Source organism: Pectinophora gossypiella, chromosome 4 (assembly GCF_024362695.1).
Source record: "Pectinophora gossypiella chromosome 4, ilPecGoss1.1, whole genome shotgun sequence".
Classification (NCBI taxonomy): domain Eukaryota; kingdom Metazoa; phylum Arthropoda; class Insecta; order Lepidoptera; family Gelechiidae; genus Pectinophora; species Pectinophora gossypiella.
This window is the reverse complement of record NC_065407.1, coordinates 2,691,964-2,717,207: the sequence shown is the minus strand read 5'-3', so window position 1 is coordinate 2,717,207 and position 25,244 is coordinate 2,691,964. Positions and strand designations below refer to the sequence as shown.

General features: G+C 36.1%; 1 protein-coding gene across 1 annotated transcript in view; it reads left to right on the top strand.

The window, feature by feature from the left end:
* Positions 1–12,434: 12,434 nt before the first annotated feature.
* Positions 12,435–25,244, top strand: part of LOC126366198 (roundabout homolog 2-like) — a 45,099-nt gene continuing 32,289 nt past the window's right edge. The window contains exon 1 of the mRNA XM_050009201.1: positions 12,435–12,591. The gene's annotated coding sequence lies outside the window, so the exon portion shown is untranslated. The remainder of the gene's footprint in view (positions 12,592–25,244) is intronic.

Below are 25,244 nucleotides of genomic sequence, written 5' to 3'. Positions count from 1 at the left end.
GGACCGGTTCCAGACCTTGTAAACATTTGGAATAGGCGCCGAGGAAAAGTGGAAGTTATTTTGCAATTGTTCCAACTACCGTTGAAAGCGAAAACTCGCGGTTTGCAGCTCGCGTTTTTAATAAACTGTTGATTGAGAAACGATTTCATGGTTTAGCCGTCTCTTTCTTTTTCGGCAGATAAGACAATGACAGGTAAGTTCTTATAACTATAAAATATGTTTTTTTGTACTGGAATTAGAAAGAAAGAAAGAAAGAAACGTTTATTATAAAGGCACACCACAACAACAAATATAAAACAAACAAAAAATATACAATAAAAACACGGAGTAACACATAACTTACAATCAAACACATAATAAAAAATAAAAAACAACAACATACACAAGAAACACAATCGAGTGTATGGATTGGTCAACGATGGTGGTGGTGTCCTTTATAAAAGGGCCTCACTCAGCATAAGCCGCGGCGCGAGCCACGACGCTGGTATTCTGTAGACCCTGCTAAGTGAGGCACGGAAGCCGTGTCTCCCACAAATACAACTTAAATGAATACATAATAATATTTACTTATAAAATGAAGTAGTTTACAAAAACATATATGAAAAGCGTGTGTGTGTGCAGTGTATCTACAAATACATGAAAGAAATACAATAATACTTACAAAACAATGCATATAAATCGATAAAATAAACAAATAAGTAAATAAAGTTAGAAATGTTAGAATGTGACAAGTTTTAGCACTAAAACCAGCGTTAAAATATAGTCCGCGCCCCGAAAGAACAACCCTAAATGCCCTTACAGGGTTCCTGTTTGTACTTTCCTCTATATTTAAGACCTCTGTAAAAACATCAGGAATGCATTAAATATCTTATCCTACTACGGATTTTTAAATCATAATCAATCATATAATTGCAAGAACACAGATCTTATTCTAAGTAAAACAGTGCAAGTATACAACCTGCAAACAGGTGTGCAAATATTTATATAATTATTATTATTATTCAGTCTTATTCCTATAGTTAAAGAATTCGTTGACACTATAAAAACACATGATTATGTCATAACTATTTAATTAAATCATGCTTAAATTCTTCCATTCCTTTAAATTTTCAGGTAAATTGTTAAAAATTATGACACACATGTTAACTATAATTTTTTTTTTTATAAATATAGGCATGACAAGAAGGCTGGTATAGTACGCTCGCGTATTGTCTTCTTTATGGAACTATGTTGATTGACAAGTCAACGTCTTAAACCTAAATCAATATTTTATCGATCTATCTATCTAAGTCTACCTATGCTGAATCTGTGACCCTAGCGCCTCGACTGCGGAACATCTTTCGTGGCTCGGACTATATTTTTAACGTGGTATTTATTACCTTTAGTGTACCTTTTGGCGGATAAGCTGGATTAATTCTTAATAGTTTGAATTGTTTCGCATACCTAATTTTAAATATTCATCGTAACACTTTCAGTTTTCATTGTGACCGTTACGTGCGTATTGTGTTAAAACATTCACTAATAAGTTAAAAGCGTCTGTAATTTCCTTTATCTCTGCGCTGTTAAAACAATTTACAGTACAAATTATATGTTTGACGCTTCGTAACTGCTTTCAAACATTGAAATGTTGTCATGCGATGTTTTTTATTCTAACTTTGCGGGTTTAGGACAATAGTTTTTTATATTTCTCACTTTTTGTTTTTCGAATGCAATTTAGGTACTTACAAAGTTTTCTGTTTATTTCTTACAACCAATGAGCATGTGCAATTTTTATTTAGTATTCTTTTTTAGTTATGTTGGTATCATTATATTATGTTTATTGCACCAGCCCGTGCTCCAATGCATAATCTTCTTTCACCCTAAGGTTGCCTGGCAGAAATTGCTGTTCAGCAATAAGGCCGCGTATTGTGCTTATGTTTTATTCGTATGTTTATGGCCTTTGTGTATGTTGTTGTGCAATAAAGTATTATTGATTAATTCGACGCTCCCTACGTACACTACGCTAACTGAAAAATCGTCACTTTACAGGAGAGCCAGAAAACCGTAAAACAGTCATTACTTTTTTCGTAATCGAGCTACAACCATAAAACTCATACAGTGTATACTTTTAACAATTTCCTGGTGAATAGTTAAGTTATATTTTACTAAAATTTATTATTTTTGGATTTTTTGTAGATAGAATATTTTAAGGGACAATAAATTGCGTGTATACCATTCTAACTACCATATAGCATACTATACGTGGATGGTTTTTGTGGCCCTTTTTTACGTAAACTATTCTATCTACCACAAAAAATAGTATTCTTTGAATAATTTTACTATTTTATTAACCAAACTATTCAATGTGACACGTAGACTGATATACATAGGACTGAACAAGTCATTTATTTTTACATGATGTGATTAATTAATTGTGACGAAATTGTGAGTTTCTGTGTATTTTTTACTTTTTACTACTAAATATAAATTAGAATGAAATAATTACTCAGATATCTAATATTTTCTGTAAATAGAATGGTATACATTGTAAAAATAAAAATAAGGCTTATGATGCTAACAATTCTATTTGTATAAAAACGCAGTTGGTGAAGGGGAAATTTTATAAATTAAAACAATTTTAATAATCACGAAGCTTTTGTTATATTTTTTATTCTTAGAAACAGAAGTAACATTGAAAAAAGATACCAACAGTCTTTTTACGAAAGTTATTCTTAAGTATAGAGTATTTTTTTTGACATCACATAATTCTTACCCATCATAACGTTTAAAATAGAGTAAGTAGAAAACATAAACATTATCAAAAATAACATGAAATTACAGGTGTTTATTTTTTTATTTACTTATTTATAGTATAAAGTACTTGAGACAAGAAAAATGTTTACAAATACTTGTCAATTTTTACTTTAAATTTTAATTTGCAATATTAATGTAACATAATTTGTACTTCTCTCTCTTCTTTTGTTAGGTATTTTATAATCAAATCTAACATATTATAGTTATAGGTTGTTAGGATAGACAAAAAAACGTAAAAAACGTTTTTTTTCTATTTAACTTATATATGAATTTTGATAAAGTAAAAATAAGTGGTGTGAGTAGATGAGGGGCTCTTAAATTGATGATGATGAAAAATAAGAATTTATTAAATCTTAATACTAAATATACAATTTATCAATAAAATTATTAAAAAATCTTAGTCCATAAATAACCCGTCCCTGACCGTTCCCGGTGCAAAGGTACCCATAACGCTCGTCGCATTACCGCGCTGAATAGCAATGGCGAACCTTTGCTCCAAGAACGAACCGGAGCGGAAGTCACCCGTTTTTTCCCTGAGCCTGCGCCCTAACTCTGAAATGAGGATTCTGGTGTCTGCTCCCCAGCAGCCAAAGGTCTCCACAGCAACGGGCACAAAATCGTACAGTGGCGCCAGTGCTGCGTATTTTTCTCTTTTCTTCTCAGCGGCGTCCTCAGCTGCTGCTGAAGGAGAGTGGACGGTGCGACTAAGGTGACTGGAAGCGACAGTATTGACACAGGTAGCATCCTAAACTAGGCACTTGCCATTTTTCCAAGGCACCAAAGTCAGCCCATCCGGCCTTTCCCGTCGGACCTACATAGGTCCGGAGGCTCAAGCACGCAGGGAACACTCGCTGATACTAAGGCTCTCCGCGCAATATCATTGAGTGCATGGTGACGTGAAAACCTCCCCGCGCAACGTCGACAACTCAGTGCGTGATGGCCATCAGCCTCCACCATGGAACCGCAGGTGCATATATATGTGGGGTTCACACACCTTGCAACCCAGGCGGAAAGCGACCGCCACACGCAACGAATCATCGTCTAATAAAGTGCCTAAGTGAGGGGAGGGTAATGCGTGCAACCATGCCCCAGATTCAGGTTGTGAAACCGCCCGGAGTCTAGCCAAATATGCCCCACTTGCATGTGCCAGGAGCTGATGCTCGATCCGCTTTGCCCCAACATCATCCCACGCACGCTGAATAGGGCAGATAACAGGGGCCGATACACCCGGATTCAGGCCACCCCAAACTGTCAAGGCATCGGACACATAAGGCAAAATTTCCCCGCCGCCATTAGAATAAAGGATAGTAGCGACAAGGTCCGCAACCCCATGCGCCGACGCCAAAAAAGTCGGCAAACCCACATCCCGTGCACACCGCACTCCTAAACCGCCATAACGAATCGGAAGAGCCTCCTGCACCCATTGATCTCATCAAAGGATACGTTGAGGACGGACTCAACCGCCGTTTTTAGGACTGCATCAAACGAAGATACCTCTACTGGACACTTTAACGTGGGGGAGGACCTTATTTAAAAACTACAATTTTACCAAGAAATAAATAACATTTTATTAACGACTACAAATTAAGAAAGTCATGAAACCCTAAAAATGTATCCGTCTCAAATAAATGCATTATCTCTCGAAACTACCCTACGTATTTTGATAGTGCATGTTATTTATCACTTGTTCCGTTACATACACCGTGTTTTGTATGAAGTGCATTGAAACAGATTTGTTTACGGTACTTACCTATAGTACTTACTGAACTGTTTCTACTATGGGACAAATATATACATTTAATTTACTTTACGTAGCAAATATTGTTCAGTACCACGGTCTAAATAGCTAGCTAGCGTTTTTTTGTCCTTCGTTTCAAAGTAACGAATTGTTCAATGCGGTAACCTGAGTATGCAATGAGTCTAATTGAAATACACTTCCTGTATACTAATCCTACTAACCTGGTGTGTACTAATCTATTTGTCACTTAGAATAACTTATGTGGCTATATAAATATGAACCTATAAGGCACAGAATGCAATTTACTTACCAGAAATAATAATGCTCCTCGCTCGTCTGTGAAATCTCAAAAACGTAAACTATTCACTCTACCAGATAGAATACTATTTTTTATACATTTACTACAAACATATAACACATACTATTCTATCTACCGGATCGAATAGTGTAGTTTGGCAATTAACTTAGACCCAAAAACGCATATTATTCTATCTACCAGGTAGAATAATGTACGTTGTTTTAGTAAAAAATATAACATTAAAAGCAGTTACAGATTACCTAAAGCTAAAATGAATTAAATTTATCTTAATTTGGTACTTACCATTACTTTTATCCTTGTGACGGTTTCTTAAAAAGCGATCTTGCTCTGTTTTCGAAACTTGAGACTTCTTTTTCGAGTCGTCCATAAAGCCTTCTTTTTCCCGCCATTTTTATTCCACGTAGACACTAATCATACGTAAATTTAAACTGAATTTTACACTTTAGCCATAAAAACAACCAATACAAAATATTTTTCTCGTAAGCTAACCTGTAACGACGTGTTCCCGCCAAAAGTGTTCGAAGTGTCAAATGTCGTAGTGTGCGTGTGAGTGAAAGGGATGGCATACGCGGTACTCCATTCTAAGCGGCAATTTGAATACTCTTTAAATTCCTTGATGCACTTAGAATGCACTTAGAATTATTTACGGGCTATTTAAAATCTAAACTATAACGAATTACGAAAAAATAAAAATGCCAGGAGATGTGATTTAATGTGTACATTGTAATGCAGTTGCCAGTGCAGTTCGAATTTTCTTTCACTTTGACTAGTATACGTAGGGAACGTCGAATTGATTGATTGAATTTTTAATAAAACCAATGCCTTGACCATTGTCGACGGCAATACGGCTGACCACCTATTACGTTGGTGTAACAGAAAGCTGGATGAAGTGTGGGTACTTAGTTCATCTTGCGATGGATGTACCTCTAAGCAGCCCATTTGGGGATATATACATGAGCTTATGTTATGTTATGTTTGTCATATACACAGATACATAAACTCACGCCCGTAATCCCTAATAGGGTGGACAGAGCCACAAGTTATACAAATACAAATATACTTTATTGCACACAACATACAAAATAAGTTTTCCACATATGGACGAAAGATACAGTACAATCTGGCGGCCTTATTGCTAAGCAGCAATTTCTTCCAGGCAACCAGTGGCAAGAAAAACATTAAGTTATCTGTCAAAATGGGCAATTCATATTAAGAATCGTAATATGAATTGAAATATGAAAATCCATAAGTGGCCATTTACGATTTGCAATTCAATTCCTAATAGGAACATAATTATGATTCATCAAAAAAGGCCTTTTTAGCCGCCCAGAATTAAACTTGCTGCCACTTTTGATACGAACTTCTAAGATCGATGCGACGATATTTAAAAGCCCTATCTCACTAGGACACAATGGTATCGGAACCACGGCCACACGGTATTCTCTTAAGATAGGACCTTTATGGTAACGGATCTGATATATTAGTCCATGGCCCATTATAATGGCCAATCATGTAAGAAATGAATGAGGGATTTAATTCACTTTTTGAGACGTAACAGGGAAGAATACACATTATCTAAACGTATTTTAAATATAATTCAATGCTGACATTATCCCACATACACGCATCTACTATAGAAACACGTCGATTATTCGCACCGGCGGCGTGGAGTGAGAATTTTGTGACATTGCACAGGAATTTGTGTAAATTCCCAACTCGGTGGAATTAACAACGCGCGGAGTAAATTACAACAGGGATCCAGTCGCGGGGTTTTCGAGTGCCTAGCAAGGCACGTCTAGGATTAACCCTAGTTTATAATGGAGAATTAAATTCTGTAAAACACCCCTCATTTTGCTGTTTTATACCGGTAGATAAGGCTGGAACTAATAGTGTTTGGCCAATCATGTAAGAAAGAGGAGCTCGGTGGCGCAGCGGTTAACGCGCTCGGTCTGCGATTGCTGAAGTTAAGCAACTTTCGCAAAGGCCGGTCATAGGATGGGTGACCACAAAAAAAAATTCATCTCGAGCTCCTCCGTGCTTCGGAAGGCACGTTAAGCCGTTGGTCCCGGCTGCATTAGCAGTCGTTCATAACCATCAATCCGCACTGGGCCCGCGTGATGGTTTAAGGGCCGATCTCCCTATCCATCCATAGGGAAGGCCCGTGCCCCAGCAGTGGGGACGTTAATGGGCTGATGATGATGAATAGTGTTTGGACGTAGAAGTCTAATTATGAATGCTGATTTACATCGCCGGCGTGGTCGACGATTTCCCTCATTCAGCGCCTATCGCTATCGACCCACTAGGGTCGATTAATTCTTTCAAATATTTTTCCTCTCAGACGACGCCCTGAGCCGAGGTTCGCGCCCAACTGGGCACCCTCAGGCCTGTTGTCTTAAACGTTGTACTGGGTGAGAGCCTTCAGCGCTCCCCATTTGTCCGGCCAAGTAGTTAATGCCATCTGCGGCAAACCTACAATAAGTCACGTCAAAAAAAAAAGCTGATATACATTTAATAAATGTCTACCTTATCTGCTATATAATACGTATTAGTCAGTATTATAAAGTAAAGCTTGCCAAAAGAGATACTGGAGTTATGATTTCTTCTAAAAATAAATTTAAAATCTATATAGCAGATACGTAAAAAAAATGGACTCTCTGGATAACTAATAATAACTGTTTTACTTGTTTGTTTTACTGTTTTATTATAGGCTAGTTTCCAACTAGTCAAATCAGTTACTTGTTACCAAACGTCAAAACACGAAATTACTATGGAGTTTGTATGAAAAAGCACACTGTGACGTCATAGAAAAACGTGAATGTCGGAATTATTATTACGTTTTTCTTGATTAAAATTCATAAACAAGTTTAATTGAAAAAAGAAAATGTTCTTTGTCACCTTTAGATCTGTCTTTATTTAGTAAACAGAATTTCATAATTTATCTTTAACCTAGTTTTTGAGAAATAAATAGCTTTAACCTTATTATTGACATGATTATAGATAACGACTACCTACAACTAGTTTGAATATGGAATCGAACATTAAATGAAAAGATCTTATTAATAATATTTTTTATAACTTCTTTAGTGAATTTAAGGCTTTAGATACCTACTGCCTTTAGGTAATAAGAAAAAGCACGATCGTGTTCGCGCCATTTTGAATCGAAAATGTCTGCATTTGAATAAAAAATATCCTAGCGTTTGTAACGTATTCAATTTTTCAAATAACTTTCAAATAAAATATTTATTTGTAAAAATGTAAAAGATGAAGTAAATAAAATGTTTTGCCTAATGCAATATGTTTTGCCGTGTGAAATTAAATGGAAATACTTATTGAAATAAAAAACTTGACTCGTTTTACAAAGTGTCGTCTTTTTATTTATCTTCAAATTTTAAATTTGAATATTTTTTAATTCGTCCCACTGCTGGGCACAGGCCTCTCTTCAATCAACCGGAGGGGGTATCGAGCATACTCTACCACGCTGCTCCACTGCGGGTTGCTGGAGGTGTTTTTACGGCTAATAGCCGGGACCAACGGCTTAACCTCGTAAGAACCGGATTTCCAGACAATAGTTAAACTAAGGCATTTGGATTTTAAAAGTCATCTATCTGGTTCTTAGGAGATTAACGTGGCCTCCGAAGTACGGAATCATTTTTTATTTTTCACACATATAAGTCATTCAGGTATTTACCAAAAAATGAATAGTCTCACAAAGTGAATTCGACAAATGTCCCCATCAGGAATCGAACCCGGACCTCCAGATCGTGAGCCTGCCGCCCTAACCACTAGACCACGGAGGTTCCACAACACTATCAGATGTAATAAAAGCGTATAGGCGCCAGGTCGGCACGGTCCAAAGCCGTGTTTAAACCGTATCTCCCTCTATCTCTCTATATCTCTCGTCGAGAGATTCTCTGAGCTTAACGCGGTATAGGGGATTAGCCAGTCTGTGTGACTTGGTTCAACATTGAGCACAAACTTTACTATTACATCTTAGGGTACCACAAACGTTACGTGTTTGAACAGAATTAAGCGTGTTAACATGATGTGTTCTAGGAATGACATGTGTAAAGCGTGACAGTTTTCTTTTATCTTATCTTTTGATTACTTTTTTTCTTTGTAAGCTACTGTGGAGTGTCTTCAAAGACTTGTCTTTAATAACTTGGATTGCAGGAGTTTTGTTTCATATAGAATTAGTAATAATACAACATTTACGTATATAATAAATTGTTTTAAGGGGCCTCTACGTGTTGGCTTCGGCCCCACGCACGCCTTCTAAAAGTCCGGTACACCATAGGCCCGAGATAATAATAAAACACTTTATTGCATACAAATTTACAAGACATTTACAGGATCAACTTATTCTAAGGTGGGCAAATGCGGCCTTATCGCTAAGAGCAATCTCTTCCAGACAACTTTTGGCATAGTACTCTTGTACAGCTGCAGTGCAGAGACTTAACCAGGTACATGGCAAAAGGCGGGTTTAATGCAATTGAAGAAGATGACCAAACCATTATGCATAATCATAAAGCGATTGTATCACTAAATATCTAATTATTCCTACAAGATGTAATAATTAAAGATTCGATCTAACACCATGCATTATAACACGAACAATACCGACACAATATCATTATTATGAAGAAGAACTTAATACAGTAACATACTAAATTCTGCCGTGTCATCTTAACTCTATTATTCAGAGTCAGTTTAAAGAGAATTAAAATGACACGTCATAGTATCATCAATTTGTCATATCACCCGTATCTCTATGTTTTGGGAAGGATTACATAGGATTGGTTAGAATATCCCTCCACGTTTTGGAAGAAATGTGTCAGAAATAAATAACACGATATTCTAAGTACTTTAAGGACGTTTTATATTTTTTTAAAGAATAACGGGCTCCGTGGTCCAGTGGTTGAGCGTTGTGCTCACGAACGAGGTCCCAGGTTCGAATCCCGGTGGGTACATATCACAAAAATCCTTTTGTGATCCCTAGTTTGGTTAGGACATTACAGGCTGATCACCTGATTGTCCAGAAGAAAGATGATCCGTGTTTCGGAAGGCAAGTTAAGTTGGTCCCGGTTACTACTTACTGATGTAAGTACGTAATCGTTACTCGAGTCACGAGAGTTTGGTGGTTCAATAATAATCTTGATACCAGGGTTGATGAGGTTGGGCACCCACCTCTCAACCCACATGATAAGAAGGTTTTAAATAAATGTTAATACAGGAATAATCATGATAAAGATGTATGTAGAGGTGGTAGGTATAAAGTGTAATACCAAAAATACAATTAAGGAAAAGTAAAGTACGAATAAGTAGGTATGTTTTTCTCTCTGCTCACCTGTCGCTGTTAAAATATCAAACACAAGGTGAGAGCCCTTAGCGTCTCCAGTAATTAATGCGATTTGCGGCAAATTTACTATAAGTCACGTTAAAAAATACCAAAAAAGTTTACATATTTGCCTAACTTCCATTATAATTGTTAATAGAATGTGATTGCTTAGAACTAGATTATCCTAAATTCAGTCGAAATTGTACAAGATTATCTAATCTCGACTGAACAAGATTTAAAGTCAAGTATCTCGAGAGAAGGGTGGATAACAAAGGGCCCAGACCTTTGAAATCTAATCTGAGTAAGTAACTAAATTCAGATATGTTAATTTTAGCATAAAGTTGGGCTTCTTTACCAACTGTTTGACACAGTTACTTTTATTTATTTGGGATCACCAACAAATTATACACAACACTTACAGTGACAAAGAAAATAATATATCATAGATGTTTTGTTGTTTTGGTTTTCCCCGAAAAGCAAGGCAAATGGAACTATGTCCATACAGCCATGTCTTATGTAATTTTTTTCTTGATGATGATTAATAAAATGATAAAAGGTGATGACGATGAATGATAAAACCTAAGCCCCCACCCTCGGAGCAGAACCCCAAGCGAATTAACTCAAAAGTCCGCATATACTTTCGAGTTATGAAGCGGCTAGTTGGCACGAAGCGAAAATAGATAGGCACACTCTGTTTATTGAACATTCCGATATAATAACACTATCGCGAATGTTTTCCGACTAACTTAAAGCGATAATTAACCATAAAACACAAGTTTGTATTAATTATTTATATTGTTCAATGAAGAAAGCAAACGTCCCGTTTCCGTTCCCGCCAAAAAGTGCCATATCATAGATGAAAAATTCTTTACTCTGAAGATGGCTTCAGACTAACAAACACAGAGCCAAAACATAGACCCAGAGAATTATTTTCTTTTATTCTTGCTACGAAAGAATGTGCTGTATCTGTCTCTATTTTATAGAAGCATCATTCAGCATTCACTCGTTTGGTCTAAATCCACCTTCACGGCATTATAAAGTCTCCTTTAACAGACACGATCTCTTTTAAACAGTGCACTTTATTAAACTGTTACTTTGTAGCCAGTTGTTTGGATGCACACACAAAGTCTGCGCTGAACACGAAAACCTCTTCAGAATTATCCTGCTGAATCTAAACTAAATCGAAAGAGATAATCCAACAGTTTATGTTGTCCGATTACTATGAAAACAGTAAAGTAAGTGCATACATAACAAATAAACAGCCTATATACGTCCCATTGCTGGTCACAGACCTCCCCTCAATCAACCAACGGGGGTATTCTTCTTCAATCGTGTGGGTTGTGAGGTGAATTACCGACCTCATCAACCCTGGTATCATGGTTATTATTGAACCGCCAAAGGTCCCTGACATGGCTCATGTAACGTCTACTTACTTACATCAGTAAGTAGTAACCGGGAACTTAACGTGCCTTCCGAAGCTCGGATAATCTTACTTTTTGGACAATCAGGTGATCAACCTGTAATGTTCTAACCACCCTCCACCGGGATTCGAACCCGGGACCTCCGGATCGTGAGCCCAACACTCAACCACTGGACCACGGAAGTCGTTGAACCAAAGGGGTATTGAGCATACTCTATAATGTTGCTCCACTGCGGGTTGGTGGAGGTGTTTCACGGCTAATAACCGTAAAGTATTAGTTCAATTTTTTCTATTTTTACAACGCCGAATAAAAGAAAAATACGTCATCTTCTATGCTATAGGTATTTTATGTTATTACTACTATTTTTATTACAAAACACAATAAATAAATATTGACATAAAATGTCGAAAGTAATAATAATATCTCCAACAAGTAGCTAAGTGCTCTGTCAAACTTCAGCAAAATCTAAAAGGTAAAATCAAATAAATTCCCCAAACAGTCAAAATTTGGCGATAAAATAAATTCAGCCGCAACTTTCCCGGCCTTTCCCCTGCCCAGAGTACTAATTATCTCTTTCACCTGGCATTAAGCGATCTCTATCAATTGAATCTTTGACAGATTTGGTTATCGCGTTTGCTTTACCTAATTGATGTTCAAAGTCGCCATTGTTATTGAGCATTTAATCGGATACTTCCTTATTGATGTTGCTGGTTTCACTGGGCAAATGTTGGCCGGGGTTGATTCATCCCCTCCCTTCCCCCGAGCATCTGCCCTTGTCTAGTCTTCAGCCAACCAGACTTCAGTTGCCTTCTGACCACCGTGCGGTGAGGACGTCGCTCGCTGCGTGCGTTCGGCGCGAAATTCAAACCTTGTGCCCACGTGCGTGTTTTCTTATATTTTTTCGGAACAGATTTAAGTGATTCTTGTGTTAAAAGTGAAAGTTTTTGGACTTGTATTTTTGCTTGGAGTTGGATGATTTTTTATTGTATTTACGTGTTATTTATTTATTTACCAGTGTATTTAATTTATGTTTTGAATTGAATCTGTTTACTTATACGTTATCATCTCGTTCAAATATTTCTATTACCATTAGTTTTTCACGTGTGGCATGTACTAAAGGTAAAGTCTATTTCGACCGAATTTTGTCTACGTTTTTTCAAGCGTGTAATTTCATATTAAGATCCTATAAACGAAAACGTGACAAACATTTCCTTCAGTGTTTTACCAACGGTAAATTTCAAATGAAGAATATCCTGAGAACAAAAAACATAACAACAAAAACTGCGCACAATAATAATAACATTCTCAAAAAAGGAATTTCGCAAATTGCAAACACAAGCACAATACTAGAGTGATCTTAAGTGCAGCATTGTAAAAACAGGCGGGAAGGATGTCAAAATGTGCTTAAGAGAGAAAAAGTCGTTTTCGAAGACATTTTGCAAAGCTCTTGAGAGTTTGAGAAAAAAGCAGCTTCCGTCGTCCGCCACTTATCACGCGGAGAGATGAATTAGCGAAAAATATACTTACCCGAGCTAGAGAAAATGGTGTTTGAGTGGAAACTTCGAGTGTAAAACCTTGTTTCACCGTGACTGTATTATTTTGCTATGGATGTAAAACATTGTTTTATTGTATGTCAAATTCAAATTAATAAAAAACAATCTCATAGTCTAATCTAAACTAAATAATGTACAGCATTTGTGTAAAGTGTAACTTCACTATCTTTTGTTATTATAAGTGATTAAGTATATTTAATTTATTACTTTCTATCGATTTTCTAATTCCTATTTTAAATCTTACTTAAACATTATTTATTAGCAAGTTCTTTAACTGAAAATGTTTTTTCAGCAAACGGTTATTTTATTTTTATGAGCTGTTATTTGACATTTATTATAAAATTACGAGCAAATAAACAAACACAATAATTTGGGTACAGCTCAATAAAATCGCTTGAAATGAGAACTTCAATAAACAAAGTTACATAAAAAATATATTGATATTATGTTTAGGAACACTTATGATAAAAAACTCATGAAATTAGTCATTATTATTTTGATCAATAACGACTTTTTATAATAGATAATGAACATAAAATACGGAAGCTTAACGACGAGTACGATATAGTCATAAAAAAAGGTAATTTACGTGATAAACTTAAATGATAAATTTAATAAGACCAAAAAAACTTACCTACAAAAAATTTATACATCGCGTAAAATTTTATAACAAAATAGGCAAAGATTTTTAAATATTCAACTCCACTAAAACGGAAATTCGTCACCGGAAAACTCATATACGCTGGCAAACTAATTGAAAATATGACACGGGTCAATTAGTCTGATTCCAAAACAAATAAAAAACTAAGTAAAAAAGTATCGAGTTTCCAGTTCCATAAAACATGTACATCGGCCGGTATTAAATGTATTCTATTTTCAAACTGTTACACGAGAGACAAGAGTTAATGCTTTGGATCCTGTCTCCTAATGTAGCGGACCAACGGATAAATATACTGCCGATTTGTCAGGTTCATAGAAAAAACTGTTCTAGGAGAAGTTATTTAAGTCAATAATCATTATTTTCTAGACGCCTCTAAATATATAACACTAAAAATAATTATTATAAAAGTTGCAATGCTCTGAATCACTGTGCGTCTATGGCGCGATTGATGAATGTGAAGGAAGCAAGAGAAGTGAATCAGGATCGAAGCAAATGGAATTCCATAGTCTGTTTACCTCGGTGAGAAATTGGTGTAAATTTATGTAGTGTATTCTATCTAATGAAATGGTAGAACCACGAGTAATAAGAAGATAACTTCCAGCTACTTTTGATATGAAATCTTAAAGTGAAGTGATATACCAAACACCTTTAATAAATTGTATACAAAGCGAGAAAAATATCTTGACGGACAGACGGACGGACAAAAAAGTCATCCTATAAGGGGTCTGTTTTTCCTTTTGAGGTTCGAAACCCTATAAACGACCCACTCTGTTCCGTAAAAGTGATTACAATTCCTTATAAAACTGAATACTCTCACAGCGCGAACGATGCGGTAGAATTTTGACTTTTTGGAGCTTCAAGGAGTTACCAAACCATTTGTATATATGCACCCATATGCCATACGTGTCGGGGTCATCGCTTAACCCGACGCATGCGCCGGGATGCATCTGAATGCTTACCATACAATACAAATATGTGCATATTTACACCACGGCCCACTTAGCCACCTTATTTAGGACCTCCGTTGTTTGCGAAATGAACGGGAAACTAAAAAAAGTTAAGTGCGTCCGTTACATTTTTCATACATATTTATGTACCGCACATGGCGTCGCAAACGTTTTATACTACAGCTCAAAAAATACGTTATTAAATTTAGTTTTAAAGAAAAATCCGTCTCAACGAACATTACAATCCGGAGGTCCTTCGTACGAATCCCAGTGTGAACATATCGCTAAAATCACTTTGTGATCTCTAGTTTGGTTAGGACATTACAGGCCAATCACGCGATTGTCAGAGAGTAAGATGATCCGTGCTTTGGAAAACACGCCAAACCGTTGGTCCTGGTAACTTACATGATCTATGTCCACTGACATGTTTTGCCTTTGGCGATTCTATAACACGTGATAGAAGAAGACAATAACATTCCTTAAAAAGTTGTCAAAAGAAATTATTGCGTCAATAAAAATAAAGTTAACATTGTCTATTGAAAATTTTATTGTCACTTTGAGAGAAGTAAAGGCGATAAAAGTAACTTTTTATCTACCATTGTCATCTAATCCCCGATAATCGAAACGAATAACTCGGTGTTTAATGCTTCAGAAATCCGATATCACGATTCAAAAGTTGAATTTGAAACAAATAGATCAATGGGTCCTCGAGAATTTCCAATTCGGATAGGTCAAATTATTCCCCCACTTCGCCTTTAGTCCCGCTCGCTCCTTTAAAAGCCTATTCTTGTTCTGATAAAGCAAAGATATCTTGTGACCTCGGCATATCTTTACCAGGATAAGAAACAATGAATTTTAATTCCGTACGCAACCCGGCCGATGGTCATAAATAAACCCTTATCGAATAGGTAATTGGTAATGTGGGCGATCCCTTCGAAAATGTAAGAGTATTAGAGTACATATAAGGACTATAAATTAAATACACAGTCTTTATTTAATCTAGCAACATTAAGCTGGACGACAAAGTGATACAAATTACCAATTCAAGTGACATACCCACTGCGAACAACTTTGTTGCTTTATAGATATTCTACTGCAGGCTAAGAACAGCATTCAGTATGAACCATAATACATAATATAAGCTCACGACTATATCCCAATGGGGTAATCAGAGATACAACCATCGCAAGAAGAACTAAGCACCCACATCACACCAAGCTTTCTGATAGACCAACGTGGTAGCTCTTCTTCTATCGTGTGGGTTGTGAGGTGGATTACCAACCCCATCAACCCTGGTGTCAGGGTCACTATTGAGCCGCCAAAGGCTGACATGACTCATGTAACGACTACTTACTTACATCAGTAATTAGTAACCGGAACCAACAGCTTAACGTGCCTTCCGAAGCACGGATTATCTTTCTTTCGGACAATTAGGTGATGAGCGTGTAATGTCCTAACCAAATTAGGGATCACAAAGTGATTTTTGTGAAATGTCCCCACCAGGATTTGAACCCGGGACCTCCGGATCGTGAGGCCGTTTGTCGTAGGTAGGTGATGAGCCGTCTTGCAATCTATAATGGTCGAGCCAACTTAATAACTAACAAAACAAAATTAATAACTCAGTGGTGCACGTCTGGTAGCGAGGTTTGAACCAGTGCTCGCCATTTGAGAAGCAAGCCGGTAAACCACAGGACCACAATAACTATAACACACTTACGTAGAATAGATACCTAATAAATAACGCTGCGCGCACGTAGGCTTAGTATATTTTAAGAACCGGATTTTGCCAAATTGATGTAACAATACAAACAAACAAAGTAGATTATTATATTCAGAACTATAAGTCAAAAGACAACTGCATAACTTTTCATATTACTTCCAAATGCATATCGAAATGGAAATATAAAATATACTAAACCAAGATTGCTTATCTTCTTTCGGAGCATACCGTTAAAACCGATACAGGGATATAGGTTTATGATTTGTCGCCATATGGCATAGGACATGGAATAGTACTACGTATAGAACGGCAACTCTCCGCTCCCCACTAGCGTCTGAGTTAGGTCTTCCTCTGTATATAGGCTGTTTACGTTTTTTATGTTTATGTATAATATGCAAGATAACTAACAGTACTAAATTCAAAATTGTAAGACTTCTCGTTATGACAAGCTTATCATGAGAGCAAATATATCAACCGCTACTTCAGAAGTTCTGTCCGTGTAATTAAGATAACGCTGCCAACAAAAAATATTACTTACTTTTTTAATCGGAACGCTCCCAACGCGAGATTAAAGGCTAAGAAATAAAGCAGTACTTAAATTTTACTCATATTATTACTAGCAATGAAAAATAATCTTACAGCGAAGTTAGCCAAGTTACAGAAGATTGTATTTTGTAATAATAAATTAATAAATAAAATAAAAATGATAATCGACAGAGATAATACATAAGAAAGGGATTAAAATAAGGTGAAATGATAATCCTATTATTTTTATCATATCTCTATTGATTGTCATAATCGATTGCAACTTAGCTAAGGTCCCTGGTGTAAGTAAATATAGCAACGAGACAGTGTTTGAAAAAAAAAATAGGGTCGTATTTTTTATAAAAGTTACGATGTAACACAGGCAAGGCAAATTTTGCTTTCGTTTTAATGTCGTAAAATATTGCCAATATCAAAATTTGTTCTCATATTTCTAATCTTTGAAAGAAACGGATATATTCGTAAAGCTAAATTATTTACGGATGTCGAAAATTGAAGAAGGATCGTGAAAGTTCCTGAGTGACATCGAAGCCTAAATCTGCCGACAAGTCTATCAAAATCGAATAAAGTACAATTTTCCCCCATTACCGCCCTTCATATCTTCCGTCATTTCACGTATCGCTTCCGAGCCCAAAAGAGGGTAAAATGTAAAGACGAAAATAATAAATCCATATCGAATATGCACGGGTGAGTCTAAAGACGAAATCCCCATGCGAAATATGATATTTTGAGGCCATGAAATTCGTCTGTCGGGGTTCAGGACGATCCATCACCAATTAAACGTTGGGTTGTTGGCGATACATTATCGGTCGTATTGCGAATGTTCTCTGATTGATGGAGCTGGTACTATAACCATGGTGTTGGTGTTACCGCTCGATTGGCTCCCGTCTGGAGACCACTGTCACCGAGTGACCGATCGCCCTTTAGCTTTGTCCGATAGCTGCAACCAATCAATAGCCGGACACTTATTGAATTCACCACATTTATCAATTACATTTCCTATGTTATCCCTAACAAAGCATCATTCATTAAAACGATTACACAAATTTTAATTAGAATCTTGAACTTGCAATTTTCCACTTAGGGTGCCCTTGATGAAATGCGTTCAATAAATTTGCACGGAGCGCAGACATTAGCCTTTATGTAGACAAACAATGCACCTGATATTAATATTTTACAATAGACCGCTTTAATCACTGCCTCGAATTTAAGCTTAATTATTCCATCCGTTGGATAATTAATTAAACAAAAGACGGTGTAGTCTCCTGCAGGTATTGAAGGCTCCATTGTTGTTGGGATAACAGGGAAAAATCCGCGGTGCTTCCGGCTTGGTCCCGATTCTCATTGTTCAGACTTCCACCTCGCTCCAAGCTACCAGCGTCTTTCATCGCGTGACTGATACATTTTGAGAAATTTCGTAAGCCCTATAAATTGTTTATTGATAGGCGTCTCTAATCGTAGTTGGGACGTCTCCCCCGATGTCTTTTTGATTTGAATCCGAGCGACGGATTTGTAGGCATTTAGCGAGGTTGTGGGGTCGGATGTCCTCGGTTCCCATGGCGTTTGGGGTGTTACGCTATTTTAGTGCGTCGTCGCTGGGTAATTTACGAGCGTGCGATGCACAGGCCCCGCTTTTAGTGAGATGGCCTGGAATAACGATTTTTCGTGAATTTATGTCGCTCTAAAGATGATAAGTGACGGTCTATCTAAATATAGAACAAGTAACAACGCTTCGCCTGTTCCTTTTTAATGTGACCAGTAAATTGTTGGAATAAGTAGTCACAGTCAATGTTTCCAAAACATTATATTTTTGGGGTGTTCAAGTGTAGAGTGATTGAATATTTGCTAAGCACGCGTATATCACCTTAGGTCCCTAGCAGTACAGAAGTGGCGTTCGCGCAGCATAAATCAAAATTGTGTTGTAATTGAAAAGTTGTTGTTGATAACCCTAATATTAGTTACGTGTTAATAGTAGCGTTGTGATGATGGTAACGATAATTAATACACATTGATTTAGATTATAGCCTGCAACATAACAGGTGCCGTATCGCTTGAAGCAATTATTTAATGAGCATTTTGGTCTTTATTAATTGTGGAGTAGTTTGATTGTTTGAAATTGTTTCTTTTCTCTTCTTCTTCTTCTATCGTGTGGGTTGTGAGGTGGATTACGAACTCCATCAACCCTTGCTTCTATTAATCGATGGCATTTGTTTATAGTGACAATTGATATCTTAGAATTTTACATACGTTTGAATAAAAACAGATGTAGTTTAGCAAAAAATCATGCGAGATAGTTTTTCACTTTTTAGATATAGAATGTTACGTATTTACAACTCGTTCCAGTTTCTCGTTCTTTGTGCTATCTTACAAACAAATGAACTTATCTGGCAAACATAGTGCCGAGTCCTTCATCTTTTCAAATTAGTGCACATTCTACTATTTGTTATTACGTTCGTGTTTGTTTTCTATCAAATGTTCTGTTATGTTTGTTATTCATTTTGTTTGTTTATTATGTTGTTATTATAAAAGTGTGCTTTGTTTGAATAAATGTTTCCAGTATATATCTCCGTCACTCTTTCCTATACAAGTAAGCTCAGAGCTCTATATCTTAGGCGTAAGTACATACTAATCAGTTTCATAATGGTAGAAAACCATTTTGTTGTAAGTATGTTTAGGATTCCAATCAGAAACTCTTAACTTCAAAATTAGTTCTTCCATTAGAAACACCTTAAAACTTTTAATGCGTACATTCCTAACTTTGAAATGGATTGAAAATGTTTATAATTTAATTGTACCCTGTTCTCGTTGTGGCGCGTCAAATATTTAAAGTCTTAACAAGCTCACTGAATAGAGAAATTGTTGGACTAATTTGTCCACGAATTATTTGTCAGGCGAGTCCATTCCGAAAATTGTTTCCACATTTAGCCGCGAAGGGGTTTGAGCTTGTCGAAGCCGCGCCTCTACGTATGTTTCGGTTTCGAACAATGTCTATAACTCCAGTGCTTCTGAAGATTTAGACACGGCAAGTAACTGGGTAGTTTCTTAGGTCAAAGATAAATTATGAAATTCTGATTACTATATAAAGGCAAAAAACGTTTTCTTTTTTCTATTTAAATTATTTATGAATTTTAATAAAGAAGAATGTAATAATAAGTGCGACATTTAGTCAAGTTTTCCTGCGACGCGTCAGGTGGCTTTTTCATACAAATCCATACTAATATCGTATTTTGACGTTTAGTAAAAAGTGCCAGATTTGACTAGTTGGAAACTATCCTACTGAATAGTGCGTTATATACATAACGTGTTTTGTCATGAACTGAAGTTTCATTATTTACGTATTTATTACCTTTATATTAACGTTACATTAGTAAAATGATATACATTCGTTGTTTTGTCTTTCTTGTAGTCATAATATTGTATTTTGTTATTATTTTTGGCACGCAATTGTTGTGTTAAACACGTAGATATTTTTGTCTATGAAATAAATCTAGGTACTGACACTATATGTCATAATTCCAACCCATCCGAATAAAACAAATCTATATTAAACAGTAACACAGACAGCGGTGGAAATGACGAAGCTCGTTCAAATATACAAAGCTAATCACAGGCATTACGTTGATGGAGACCAAAATCCAATAAATCACTTCCGATATTCTAATAATATTACTAAATTCAATATCTTTTATAGAATCGGGCAATGTCACGGAAAAGGCAATGAGGTGTAAGCGCCGCACAGCTGCCAACATTGTACGGGTAATAATACTGTTGGATACAAAACGCACTGGTTTTTCGATTTACGACTGCATTTTACATAATGACGAATCCGCAATTGAATGAATTTTGCCATCGATACCAGTTTTAGTGCGGAAATATGCGGTCTCTTTTATGGTTTTTTCATTTCTACTTAATTTAATAAATTATATATTTTAATTTAATATATATCTTTGTTGTATCGTCCATTAAAAATGTTATTGCTGTTTAAATATTATCTAAAATAATGTATATTTCGACTTAATTACCTGACATATTCGTGTCTCTTTTCTTGTATTCATACTTATGTGTTTTTTCCTTTTATATTCAATAGCACGAATTAGTTTTTGGTGAATATATGATAGACTACTTTGTTATCTATTGTTATATATATTAAGTTATTATTATAAGCTGTTTATTTTCTATAAATATAGCGCAGTGGTTTAGATTTTGTCGAGGTATCCGAAGTGAACTTTAGTCGATGTGATGTTGAGATGGCGAGCGTTTTTCTTTCAACCAAGTAAACCAGAATGTGTCAGTGTATTCAATCAATCAACCAGTAATACTTTATTGCACAACAACATAATACAAAAGACATAAAAATAGACACTAAGGCGGCCTTAGGCGGCTTTTGTATTCATGTTTCATAATATGACTTTTATATATTATGTAAAAAATATTACACTTTCGCGAGAGACATGAACCATTTATTATCTTGGGATATTATTGCCACGTACAAATACGTTTTTAATAAATAATTATACTTGTGTATTTATGTTACATTTAATCAAATAATTTATATCACTTACATAGGTACATTATTACTTATTTATTATACAGACTACGTCCTTCGTCCATGTATATCTAAAAAAAAAACCGTTCGTATGTTGCCAGAAATAGATTTTTCATGTCATTTATTACATCGATACTAAAATTGTCCTTATCTTTTGCCGCGTCTATACTTACAAGGCGCACACGCGTCCCTACGGGAATAGAACAGCCAGTAAGTTGAGTATATAAATTAGCTGTCAGAGCGCTAATCGCTCCGACAGCTCGCGATGAAACTGAAGAGGCCATCGGTGGTTCTCTAAGACCAATGTGTGTTCTCCTACAAATAGACACACAATAACCGAAGTTATTTATTTTGTTATCCCTTTAGCAAAGCCCAAGAGAGCTCGTTATTTTTAATGAATATTGCATTCGCATTTGTTTGGACAAGAAGCTTTGCCAGAAAATATTTGCTATGTATCTTCTGTACAAAATGGATTACGTGAAAGTTCCGCTTCGGGTTGCTTTGCTGAGAAGTTTTATGTAGGTGCTAGTAGACTGTTAAGTTTTGTAATTACCTCGATTTATTTTTAAAATCTCATGATTTTTTACTATCTTTCTGAAGCTGTCTAGCCGACCCCTCTTGGCCAAACATCCCGGATAAAATTCAACCAAGCAATTAATTTCTAACGAAAAGTCAGCGGAACTTCACGAGGGGAATCTGTCCTAGATTCACACGCTTCGCAGAAAAATGGCGACTGTGGAGCGAGCACAATAGAGCACAATTACGGTCCTGGCGTAATGAGCGTCCCAATGAGATAGCAATAAAATTTCGCCTCACAATACGGCCATAATTAGAATTAACTGTCTCATTCCCACCCACATCCGAACACCATCGCTGTCCCCATTGACATTGTCCAGAGATCCCGAACTACGTTTCGCTCACGATAACTGATCACTCAGTCGCCAGCAAAAGCCCTCAGCGTCTTAATGGTGACTTATAGTCTTTTCATTGAGTTTACTCCTCGTTTGCTCGTCATTTCAAAGATAATCCCTATTATATTGTGTTGGAATAACTTATCTTCATTGATTGATTTATGCCAGACAACGATACGACCGCACTTTATGGTTGAAATACTTTGAGATACTTACAAAGTGATTCGCTGATGGAATAAAACGCGCAATAAATGATAATGAAAGAAAATTTCTAGTCATTTACGACCTCGGGGCGTTCGGACAAAAGAAATTGTAACACAAAACGATATAAGTGCTGAGCTTTGTACCAAACATCTGTTGTTTTAGTGAACCGAGACCTTTGTATCGATTTTTTTCGAGTCCGTAGTTTCTGTTTACGCAGTTTAAGCGATACAGTTTTCTTAAGAGCGCTTGTTGTTATTGAAATTCGTGGATTGCCACTCGAAAAATTCCTTTTAGAGAGTTTTAGTGGAATTAAGAGTGGAATGCTCTAACACCGGGAGCATTGTGCAAGGGATTTGGGAACAATACGGTATTGTGCTATTATAAACATTAGCGGCTTTCTGTTTGATACCCGCCTCAGAAACCTGATCGTTAATTGCATTTTGTAATTTGTTAATTATTTATTATTTTCTGCGTGAAATTATGTACATTCTCGTAATTTAGATGTTAGTTTCACTTAAGTACCTTCTTTTCCATAAAACCGAAAAGCAAGAAATAAAAATGTTGGCAATATTAATATTTTTTATATTATCGTTTTTAGAATCTATTACTACGAGTAATACAAGGTTAAGCTTTCTATTACTAACATAATATGGACTTGTTTCCGAAATAAATATTATATTTCAATAAAAAAAATATTTAATAAAAAAAAGCAATTTGAATTACTGTAATACACATTTCAATTAATAACATGCAATTTGAAATTATTTCATTGAACGTAACATAACGTACCTACTGCTCACGTCAATTGGACTAGATAGAGTTAAATCCATTGCAAGATGGATCTCACAATCCTCACGAAAGTAAAAGTGCTTTTTAAGGTTTTCTATTGATCTCAGATGCATAGAAGATTTTTCATTCATGACTATGTTTTTTGCTACTTAAAACGACTTAATTTTTATGAATATTTTTCTTTCATCTGTTATTGATATTACATTTATATGTGTGTGTAGCAGAGGAAGACCTAGAAGGACTTACATTGACAAAATTGGAGATGTCCTTCAAAAAGGTTTAGTACGGTCTACTCTGAACCGGCGTGCGTGTATGAAGCGATTGATGAATGTAAAGGAAGCAAGAGAGGTGTCAGGATCGAAGCAAATGGAATTCTGTAGTCTCTGCTGACCCCGGTGGGAAATAAGCGTGAGGTTATGTATGTTTGTATGTGTTGTGTGTGTTTAGTATTACGGACGCTTGTTTACGTATATATGATGTATGTATGTGTATGTGTTCATAAATTTATTGTAATTTATTTTCCAGGCTACGTTTGCTAAAAAAAAATATAAATAGCGCTGTTAAAACTTGCCTTCGTTTAACCTACTAATTTTATGGATAACAGGCATATGCATCTTTTACTTTCTTTCTGGATATATGATGACCCTTGTTATTGCTTCCAGGCACAACACATCTTCCTCCATTATTATTCTGATCACAATAAAGAGAAGCAACATTAGTAACAAAATAATTCATAAAATCTGCCAGGTCTGCATGATAACCGCGTCGCGCGCGGCGCGAATTATATCGAGCTCTTCGACTAATCATCATCATCATCAGCCCATTTACGTCCCCACTGCTGGGGCACGGGCCTTCCCTATGGATGGATAGGGAGATCGGGCCTTAAACCATCACGCGGGCCCAGTGCGGATTGATGGGACTAATAAACGATACTAATGCTATCTACGTAAATGGACGTCAAACGGCTATTGGTCGAAGGCTTCGATATAATTCGCGCCGCGCTCGGCGCGGTTGTCGTGCAGAGCTTACTGATCCAAATATCAAGCAACGATTATTTTTATTTGTGCTTCTGCTATTATATTTTTGAATAATTATGTAGCCGTGTAATGAGGAAATTGGTAATTATCTATGGAGTATGCATATGGACAGCGCTATCTTTATTATTTTTGGGGTTCGTAGCCTGGAAAATCCCTCATTTAGTCGGTATATTAACAATCTTATGTATAAAAACACTTTATTAGTTTTTGAAATGTATGCTAATAGTAAATCAATGTTTGAATTCCAAAACAAGCTGTTTTAATTGCCGATTAGTTACAGCTTAACTCGGTTTCGAACTCGTTAGTGTTGCAATCGCAACGATAAATAATCACTAATGTCTATATAATCAGGAATTGGAGTCATTTGTATTAGAATTTATTTTCTGCCCCCGGCCGAAGCCGAAATTATCGCTATCTGTGGGAAAACAAACAGTAAAATGCAAATGCCTTGTAATTAGTTGTGCCATAAACATCGGCCGTCGATTCGGGCCGCCATAAATAACATAATGGAATTTCTAAACGAAATTCCTAAAACATTTTGTGAAATCGGAGCCTTGAATATTAGAGCTTGATATGATTACGTTCAAAAATCGCGCACTCACCGTAATGTAGCCGTCTCTCGTCATTTCGCTTTCTCTTTTTTTATTTTCACGAATGAAAAGATTTCCGATTTTCTTCCAGCGTTTTATAACACACCAATATTAGATGCAAAGTGGCCGTTTCGATA